Here is an 8764-nt window from a genome sequence, read left to right on the forward strand (position 1 = left end):
AAAAAAAAAAACTAAACCTAAGAAAAGGTTGGGGCTCCCAAAACCCAGGTAGTCACTGACCAGGTAATACAGACTTTCTATTGGCTTGAACCCATGCCTGAGCAGTCTTCTCTGGTGGATACCTCACACCACACACAATGCAGGCTTCCTTGTGTTCTGCCTTGTACAGTCTTTCTGCACCCCTTCTTCACTGTTTTCTGAGCCACAAATGCAGGAGCTGTGGTGTAGATCTGTCCACTGGGGCTGGGCACCAGGATCATTCATTTTCTGCATTTCTACCAGTTCTAGCTTTCTGTAATGGTTTCTACTACAAAGAGAAATTTCTCTGATGGGGTTGGTCTACACTCAATCTGTGGGTAAAAGAATAAGTATTTAGAATGCAAGTAAAAATTATGTTGGTCTAGTAACTTAGTAGCAGTAGTAGATTCTCTAAAGTCATGACCTCACTAACCCCAGGTAGTTGGCTAAGTTTCCAGGACCAGGCATGAGTCCTGTCCTCTTTCTCCTGTTGAATGAGTCCAATTAGAGAGCTATTGGTTCCTGCCAAGGTAGGAGGGCCACTATTGCACCTTTGGGAATAGCTTACTGTGCTGGTTGCTGTTGTGGTTCGCAGTCATCACAGCTGGGTAGGACTCCTGAGAGTTTTTCACCTTACAGCTTACACAGCACCTTACTGTGACTTCTCCGGAATGAGGCTTTCATTAGCTGCCCTTCTTTTTTAAAAACAAAACAAAACAAAACAAAAATGTATTCTTTTTTTATTAGATATCTTCTTTATTTACATGTCATATGATGTCTCCTTTACCAGTTTCCCCTCTGAAAAAAAATTTAAAAATAAAATAAAATAAAATAAAAACCTATTCCCTCCCCTTTCCCCCTGCTCACCAACCCACTCTCTCCTGCTTCCTGGCCCTGGCATTCCCCTACATTGGGGCGTAGAACCTTCACAGGGCCAAGGGCTTCTCCTCCCATTGATGACCAACTTGGCCATCCTCTGCTATACAAATGCTGCTGGAGCATGTCCCACCATGTATACTCTTTGGTTGGTGGTTGAGTCCCTGGGAGCTCTGAGTGTACTAGTTAGTTCATATTGTTGTTCGTCCTAAGGGGCTGCAAACCCTTCAGCTCCTTGAGTCCTTTTATGCAACCCAGTACCACCTGCCCAGGAATGGCACCACCCACAGATGGCCAGACGCTCCTACATCAATTAGCCATCAGGAAAATGTGCCAACAGACATGTCCCCAGGCCGATCTGATGAAGTCAATTTCCTCAACTGAGGTTTCCTCTTCCCAGGTGTACTATTGACATCCAAGATTAGTGATCGCACCTTAGGAATTTCAATATTCAAACACACAACACCCTAGTCCCGTCATCCTCAAAGAATGTACAACTTAGACTTTCTGCAGCTTGACTTAAAGCTTTCATGGTTTTGTCTTCACCTTTTATTTTTCCTTCTTGGGACAAATTCTTATACAAAATTCATCCTTACCTGAATATTCTTTTCTCTTTTTATCCCTTCAACCTTATAGTATACCCTTCTTAACTCTCTCTCTGTCTCTGTCTCTGTCTCTGTCTCTCTATCACTCTCTCTCTCACATACACACATACACACACACACACACACACACAAATTTACTATTTCTTATTTTACTTCCCTAAACACTGCTGGAAATTATACCCTTGGCACATTGTAGCAAATTAAGATAACCTCTAGACATTTTTAATTATTTTTTCCTCCTGTTACAAGTCACAAGGCAGCCTTCTTTCCATTTGAGGTTTAACATGGATTCTCTTTTATTCTGTGGTCTCAGAGCCTGGGAAATAGAAAAAGTCACATTATCAAGCCTTTTGTTGTTGAAGATTACATAGATTATAAACCATACCCAATGTGCAACTTACAAATCCTTAGATAAGAGTTTACAACATATCTTCAATTATTATTAATTTTTTTGGAAGCAGAATGCAAAGAAATCAGAGATAAAAGATGTCTAAGAGTGAGGAACCTTAAGTGTTAGAGCAGAGCAACTTTAGATATACTTGGGAATTATTTGTTCATGGCAGTGAGAATTTGGAAAGAAGGTGTGCCAATTTCTGCCCTTTGAACGGGGCCAAGTTTTTGCAAGTAAAATCTGAGTCCATGAAGGAAGAGAGAGAGTGCTTAGCTTAGCTCCGGCTGGCTGCAGAAAGCCAAGAATGGGGAAGTGCATATAGCCCACACAAGCAGTCTGAGAGCCATGTGGAGACCACAGCAGACTAAAGAATCAGACTCTAGAATTTGTAATCAAATTCACAGACCTCTGGAGTGCTTCTAAGAGCGGATGCTGCAGCAGAAGGGTGTGTGTTGTGGGCGCTGCAGTTTCTGCTCCTATCTAGCTCCAATTCCCAGTTGTTGCAAACTTAAAGGAGAGACATTTACTCCGTGTGGGGAGGGAGATCAGACAGAAGCAAGCAGGGCTTAGAGCGAGGAAAAAGGAATAAAGAAATGAGAATTTTTTTCACGTTCCTCCGATCGCTTCGGTGGTATTTGAGGCCAGGTTCGATATGTTTAGAAGCTAGGCATAGATGTTATGAGGACACAGTTCCATGAATGAGAAGAGGAGCCCAGGCCTGGGTCAGCGGCATCCCAGGGACCCAGGGAGAGACCAACCTGAGAAGGGACAAGTTATCATCCAGCAGACAGGAGCCGGGGCTAGGCCGGGGCTAGGCCGGGACTAGGCTGGAGCCGGGGCTAGGCCGGAGCAGACACGGTTTACCAGTACCAGGATTTTCAAGAGTAGCCAAGAGGGTGAGAAATCATGCTGAAAGAACAAAGCCTCATCCAGGAAAATGGTCAGAATCAGAGAAACATTTAAGCAGAGTTTGAGAGAGAACTCACCAATTGTCAGGGTTAGATGGAGTGCCTAGTGATTGATGAAGCAGAAAGCAGATCTGTTGAAGGTGGAAGGTGAATCAGGCAGGTGAGATCCCAGCTTGGTTAAACACCAGAAGAGTCCCTCTGAGGTCACGACTCCAGTGTTCTGAAATATAATGCAGCTAGGGGGTATCTTCGGTGGGTCCATGCCAAGGTGTACCCCTGAGAAGTTATGCCATGCAACGGATCTGCTATAAAGGAGATTTATTGAGGGAAGAGAGAGGACCTGGGGAAGGGATAGAGGCAGACAAGTTGAACATATAAACAGACAGACAAGGAGCAGCCAGAGAGCCATGAGGGCAGAGAGAGAGGCCAGAGAGGGGGCTCAGAGAAAAGACAGACATGCACAAAGGACAAAGAGAGAGCTGGGGTGGCTGGTGGTCCTTCCCATCTGCAGCACACACCTGCTGCACCTGGCGGCAGGTGATACAACAGATGATGACATAAACTGTTGCTAGGGCCCTGAGAGCAGGCCAGCGGGATTGCTTGTGCACTAAGAGGGACGCCTGTTTTGTAAACAAGGTAGGGCAGAAAAGCACACAGAGAACCAAAAATCTTCACATGTTAACCCTGTAGCTGAGATTTTAGATAACAAAACACATCCGTTAGTGTTTTTTAATCCACATTAAAAAGTCATGAGGGATAGTTTTTCTTATCGTCCTTTTTAGACAGGGCATTCTCTCTTGAAGTGTCCCTTCTCCATTTATGACACGTTTTTCTTTCTTCTGTTGCAGGATATTGATCACACTGTGAAACTCGAGATTGTGTCATTTATTGGAAAAACCTGTTTCTAGTTGTAATGTGGCTCAGCCCTAGCACACACCTTTAATCCAAGAGCTCTCTGCTTATTGTAAACAAGATTAAATAAAGTCAATCATAGACCAAGAGGCAGAGCAAGCAGCGAGTTGACAGGGAATGGACATAGGGGGAAAAAAAAAAAAAAACAGAGAGTAAGAGGGAGTCAGGAGGATAAACAGATACACACAGGAAGTAGAAGGGAGGGACATTTAAATTTGAGGGATTTTGGAGACCACATTGGGAAGGAGAACTTCCTTTTCCTTTTGGGACATCGGCTGAGGAGGAAGGTCAGCTGCTGCTTTCTCTGTGTCTCTGAGCCAAGAGGGTTTCACCGCAGCATCAGCTCCCAAGTCTTTTTTGGTAAAAATCGAATGTCTGATATTTTGCTAAAAACGACATTCTTCAGTCTTCTTTCTGTCCTCCCAACGTTCAGGCTTCTGTAACTTCCTTTTCCTGCTGTACTTTAAAGCTTTTTTTTTTTTTTTTTTAATATTCTAGGACTGAGCTACTGATTTTCTGACCTGCTTATGACCAGGTTTCTAGGAAGCCACATGTGACCTTCATGAATCTTGTTCTTAGTGCCCCGTGCAGGTTGTTGGCTGGGGAAAGAGTTTGTTTTTTAAACTCTGCCACCATTAGACCCTATCCAGGTAGATGTATTATTCCCCAAATAGCTTTGGCGGCCCTTCTTTTATCTCAGTTTCTCCATCTGATAAAATGGATGCTCAATAACGACATCTACTTAGGCCAGGAATTGATTGAGGCCCAAAGAATCTATCCAAATAATTAGCCATTCACCACTATGGATCTCCTATCAGGGGCCTCAATTTCCTCTTTAAAGTTGGGACCTCTGACACCGGCAGTGGTGGCGTACGCCTTTAATCCCAGCACTTGGGAGGCGGAGGCAGGTGGATTTCTGAGTTCGAGGCCAGCCTGGTCTACAGAGTGAATTCCAGGACAGCCGGGGGCTGCACAGAGAAACCTTGTCTCGGGTGGGGGGAAGTTGGGACCTCTAACTGAGGAAGAGGATTGCTCACAGAATCCATCTCTCTCCCATGCAGAAGTTCCTTAAATGGAAACCCGTGGAAGGGAGTTCTGAGAAGCAGAGGTTCTGGAAAGCCTTTTGACCTTGTTTAAGGTTTTAGCTTAGTTTTGTTTTGTTTTGTTTTTCTTAATCTGACAAATAAAGAATAAAGAGCAACTGGGACTGGAGCTGGTGCTTCAGGCACACTGGGGACCTTGGCACAAGAAGAGGAAGGTGACCGAGGGGAGCCACTGAGAAGGCAGATCTTCCTTTTCTGGTTTTCTTTGCTGCTCTTGTTTCAGAGAAAAGAAGGTCATGGGCCCCTTTCTTCAGCCGACTCCTGTGGCTTTTATCATCAACATATGCTATGACAGACTGGCTTCTGTTTCTTAACACTGGAGTACGTTCCCCCTCCCCCCAGACACCCCCCCTGCAGAGGGCTATCTGGGGGTGTTTTATTGTTACTTGCCTAAGATCTTTTCTCCTTCCTATTATTAGAAGAGGAAGCCTGGTTTTCTATTCCTATCTTGTGTTAGTGATGTCTTGATGAGAGACCCCATTTCCCCTCTCTGAGTCACATCTGAAAAGTCTTTGGAAATCTTCACAGCGGCACTTCTTGGCTACTGGTGGATCCGTATAAATCCTTGACTGGGTTGTTCCTAGAGGAGTCTAAAAGACCATGTAAGTCATTTCAAGGTGTCCCTGGATTAGGCCCCTTATATTTCTTGCATTTTGTCAGAATCACTTCATCTCCAGCCATGCCCTCTTTGGTAGGCTGGACTCTCAGAGTGGGAGTTCCCATCCCATTCACATGTGAATACAGATCTCATTTACCCTCCCACAGTCTCCAGGTTGTTCCTACCACCAAACCAGCACCAAGGCTGCAAAGCTCCCCTTTCTTCTCTTGTCTCAGGAGTCATCTTCCCAGAAGCTCAACGTTTGTTGTAATGGCTATCAGGGGATCACAGGAGAAGAGTCTTCATTTCTCTTTCCCTGTCTGCTAGCTTCCTCACTTCCTAGCACTGGAAGTTTCTGGTAGTCCCCTGAGCCCTTTGTTTCCCATTTTGGGAATAATCATATGACTGACATCTCAGTTACATCCTCAGAAAATTTCCAACCATTAAGGTACTTTCTAGACCGGGTTTCTTACCTTGGTCCCTGTAAGAAGTTAACTGGTTGCTTTGGGGTTCTCATCTCTCTGCATTGCTGACTTGCTTTTGGTTTGGGGTTTTCATTAGTTCTGGGGACAGGGAATGTCCACCACAACCAAATGCGGGGTGCTTGATAGCTTGTTTCTCTGCCGCTGGCAAAATGAGCCAAGTTAAGCCAGATTAGACTGACTGTATTAAAGGCAGGTTTATTGAGAAGCTGCTCTTGGGCAGACAACTTCATTGGCCCCAAGGACCAAGGCCAGGGAAGTCACTGTGGGGAAGGGATAGGGGAGGGAAAGAGAGAAGGGGGCATGAACATGCAGAGAGCAACAGGAGAAGAGAGAGGGAGAGACCAAAATGTTAGGGTTATAGAGAGAACAGCCTCTCCCAGAGGGGTAGCCCAGCCCCTGGCCTTGGAAGTTCGGGGTTGGGAGAGGGCATTTCAGATAGGAACTGAGGGATGTTGGGAGAATCTGGAGGCCTGGTCTGCTTTGGTATGTAAAATATGCACCTCGGTCCCTTGTCCCTGGGTATGAAACTGTTTTAGTTAGGGTTTCTATTGCAGTGAAGGGACACCGTGAGCACTCTTATAGAAGGGAAACATTTCATTAGAGGTGGTGGCGCACGCCTTTAGTCCCAGCCCTTGGGAGGCGGAGGCAGGTGGATTTCTGAGTTCGAGGCCAGCCTGGTCTACAGAGTGAGTTCCAGGACAGCCAGAGCTACACAGAGAAACCCTGTCTCAAAAAACAAACAAACAAACAAAAAGTCATGTTCCCTTCTTTTTGCTGATAGCCTCCTTAAATTTCTGGCTTTCAGCTTGGCATGGTGATGCATGCCTTTAATATCAGTACTTGGGTGGCAAAGGCAAGTGGATCTCTGAGTTTTAGATCGATCTGTTCTACAGAATGAGTTCCAAGATAGCCAGGGCTACACAGAGAAACCTCAAACTAAAATAACAATTATTATTGCCCAGCCGTGGTGGCCCACGCCTTTAATCCCAGCACTTGGGAGGCAGAGACAGGCAGATTTCTGAGTTCAAGGCTGGCCTGGTCTACAAAGTAAGTTCCAAGACAGTCAGGGCTATACAGAGAAACCCTGTCTCGAAAAAAACAAAATAATAGTAATAATAATAATGATGATACATATAATAAATTTATTGTAAAATATTTTGGCTTTCATGGCTAGAAAGATGGCTTGATGGTTAAGAGCACTGACTGCTCTCTCACAGGAAACAGGTTCAATTCCCAGTACGCGCATGGTAGCTTACAACTATTAACTCTAGTTCCAAGGGGTCTGATGCCCTCTTCTGACCCCCGTGGGCACTAGGCACATACATGTGCATGGGCATGCCAGCAGTCAGGCAAAACATTCATACACAACAATTTTTTTAAAAAAAATTAAATTCTGCTTTCCATCACAGCCTTTCTAAAATTACCTCGGTTCAAATTCCACTCTTTCCTCTAATCCCAGTCAAGTAGTCCTAGCCCACTCAAGAGAGCATCCCTGACCAGACTTGTAAAAGTAGAAGCCCACACAGAAACATCAGGCAGTCTTCTGCCTCAAACCCTCAGAGTTCACTTCCATGCTGACTTCAGCTTCTATCCCTTTCCTGTCTTCTCTTGAATGGAGACAGCAAAAGAGGAACCAGAAGGAACGGGCTGTGGGTGGATGGGTCAGGCTTCTCTAGAGGGAGCAAACGGACAGAATGAATACCAAATACAAGTAGATTTCTTAGGTTGGCTTCTGTGGTACAGGATGAGCAGTCTTCTAATGTCTGGGAAAGCTGAGAATCCCGCTGCCACGCACCAGCTGCCACGCATCGCTTGGGCCTGGAGGCCTCAACACGCCTGGTGAGAAATCACAGAGAAGCTTATTTTTAAAAAGTCTTTGGTATGCATATAATTTACCATGCATTAAAAATTATAGAAAGTTAGCATACTAATAAGATGTGTAGAGTTTGGGGTTTTTTTGTCTTTACATTAAAAAATCTTGGCAGAATATTTGATGCTGTGAGATACAGAGAATCTCTAGTGTTTTCAGAGTTGGTATTGGTATTTTGATTTTGCAATAATCAATGCTGGGAACATCACCTCTCATAAATACATAGTTCAAAATGGCAGAAGTACATTTCCTGACATTTCGGAAGTGATGGAAATCCTCTCCTAATTCCAAATCAAATTTTGCGGAATCAAATTTTTTTCTTTAATGAGACTCAAGTCAGAAACTTTTACTTTTGAGCATTTTTTTTAAATGTTTTTAAAATTTCCAGAAAAATTTTAAATCAAGCATTCTAGGGACACATGCTTTTAATTCTAGCTCTGGGCAGATACCTAGGGCACACTGTTGTCAGCTGGACAGTGAGAGACCTTGTCTCAACAAACAAACAAATAATAATAGCAAAAAACCTAAAGCAGACAACACCTAAGGAACAACACAATATCTGACCTGGACGTACGTGTGCACGGGAGCCCACACAGGCACAAATGCTCCGTCCAGCCTGCATTCAGAAAAAGGATAGGATAGACATTGAATCTTAGCTATCGTCTTTCAAACCAATCAAATAAATGTACTTAGTGACACTTGTCCATTTCTGCTTTCAATAATAGGAAGGAAGCAACTCTGAAAAACAAGAGAAATCTAAGAAGCAATTCCTGAAATAATACGAGTTTAATTCTGGCAAGAATGTGGCATGAAACACAGGCTGACACATCTTAAGTAGGGCTAGACCAAGTCGCTGAGGCCCATCAGGGTTTGGTATTAACTGTGTCCTCTCCAATCTGCCTTCATTAGTTTCCTGTTTCACTATAATACCTAGATTTTTTTTCCCTTCTGTGTTTAATTTGCAACACACATACACACACACACACACACACACACAC

General features: G+C 44.2%; 1 long non-coding RNA gene across 1 annotated transcript in view; it reads right to left on the reverse strand.

Moving 5' to 3' along the window:
• The window catches only part of LOC116072185, a 503-nt gene extending 403 nt beyond the window's left edge, over window positions 1-100 (reverse strand). Inside the window, exon 1 of the long non-coding RNA XR_004111348.1 lies at window positions 61-100. This is a non-coding gene — a long non-coding RNA (uncharacterized LOC116072185). The remainder of the gene's footprint in view (window positions 1-60) is intronic.
• Between the last annotated feature and the right edge of the window lie 8664 nt (window positions 101-8764).

Source organism: Mastomys coucha, unplaced genomic scaffold (genome assembly GCF_008632895.1).
Source record: "Mastomys coucha isolate ucsf_1 unplaced genomic scaffold, UCSF_Mcou_1 pScaffold23, whole genome shotgun sequence".
NCBI classification, from domain to species: domain Eukaryota; kingdom Metazoa; phylum Chordata; class Mammalia; order Rodentia; family Muridae; genus Mastomys; species Mastomys coucha.